This window comes from Taudactylus pleione, unplaced genomic scaffold (assembly GCF_031769625.1).
Source record: "Taudactylus pleione unplaced genomic scaffold, aTauple2 ptg000990l, whole genome shotgun sequence".
Classification (NCBI taxonomy): Eukaryota; Metazoa; Chordata; class Amphibia; order Anura; family Myobatrachidae; genus Taudactylus; species Taudactylus pleione.
In genome coordinates this window covers 745,658-747,283 of record NW_028285391.1, presented here as the reverse complement: position 1 = coordinate 747,283, position 1,626 = coordinate 745,658, and the positions used below count along the sequence as shown (strand labels likewise).

Genomic DNA, 1,626 nt, shown 5'->3' with positions numbered 1-1,626 from the left:
GAAAATATTGAACAACATTTATAGATAGTCAGTCAGATTCCTACAGTATACCAATAAATTCAAAAATAACGTATTTATATATCTTACTGATTATGTAGAAAAATGGCTATCAGTATCCCTGCCATTCCCAGACTGTAAAGTATTATCATGTGAACAATATGCTGTGTTATTCACTTTGTCCCAATCCACCTCTTATCTAAGACCACCTACAGCACCTGGTATTCCTAGGCGGTCACCCATCCAAGTACTGACCAGGCCCAATGCTGTATGGCTTCCAGGATCAGACGAGATTGGGCATATCCAGTATGGTATGGCTGTAGGCCTGATATTATTCTGAGAGAGTCTGGATGCCCTGGTGTATACACAGCAATATGTTTGAATAATACAAAATGAAAATAAGTATAGCACAAGCATACTTTATTTGTGTGGAAATAAATCTTAGTGCTTACTTGTCACATTTTTGTGACTATCATATGTGGGACTTATCTTAATTGTATCATTTTGATATAATTTACAGGGTAATTTCCAGTTACACTTTGTCACTGATATTTGACATTATATATAATCAGGGGCGTTTTAAGAGAGGAGGGGCCCCGTGTGCACTCCACGTGCGGGGCCCCCTCCTCTCTCCCTGGTGGCTGGCAGGCGACTGACGCGGCTGGCCAGCCACTGGAGCATTAGTAGACTCCGGGCACTAGAGTTTGCCAGGAGTCTACTGTGCATACGCAGAACACCGGAAAAAATGGCCGTGGCAACCATCTTTCTGGTGTTCTGCGCAGCAGTGACACCCGACGCGGGACCTCGGACTGGTAAGTTTAAACAAAATATGAGTGCAGTGTGGTTGCTGTACGGGGCCCCCCTGGACCCGGGGGCCTATGTGCCCCGCACACACTGCACCCATTATAGATACGCCACTGTATATAATCATAGTATCTGTCATTTTTCTCTATAGAGTATCACTTATGATTATTCTGGGAACACCTTCTATACTTTACTAGTACAATGGAGGCCGATACCCCTTGTCTAGGACCATTATTTCACATGTTAGGTGATATCACTTTACGGGAACACAGCCCAATTATGTAATATCTATATTTTATGATATGAACTATCCTATTGTATGTGTTTGTACTCATAGTTATCAGAAGGGGACATATCAAATTGATTCCTCCCAATTCTGAAGTTTTAATATGTACATTGTTTCTCTTAGATATGGGCCAGGCTTTCAGGATTTCCTTGAATCCTATGGTATTTCTAGCTACATTCTGTCACTGGTTAATGACACTATTGGCAGTCTAAGCAATTGTTATTTTTCTTCACAGAGGAGAACCTTTCATTAATTATACTTTATCAATACTTTTTATATTTAGGAGGGAAATCTTCTTTTCAAATGATTATCCTTCACATATTTGCTGTTATCACTTGTTTGGGATAATGTATAGTTTGAATCAGTGGTCGAAGTGGAAATTTTGAAGCGGGGGTATGGAAATATCAGGGGGGCTTTACTTAGGCAGGCACAATCCTGAGCCCCCCTTATAATTCCATACCTCCACTTCCTCCCCTCACAGCTCACCTGCCCCCACACCTCAGCTCCCAGCTCCCATCACAGCTCCCAGCTCCCATCAC

The 1,626-nt window shown here is 42.1% G+C and overlaps 1 pseudogene; it reads right to left on the bottom strand.

Moving 5' to 3' along the window:
* Window positions 1–203: 203 nt before the first annotated feature.
* On the bottom strand, window positions 204–322 carry LOC148454483 (5S ribosomal RNA; annotated as a pseudogene).
* Window positions 323–1,626: the final 1,304 nt, after the last annotated feature.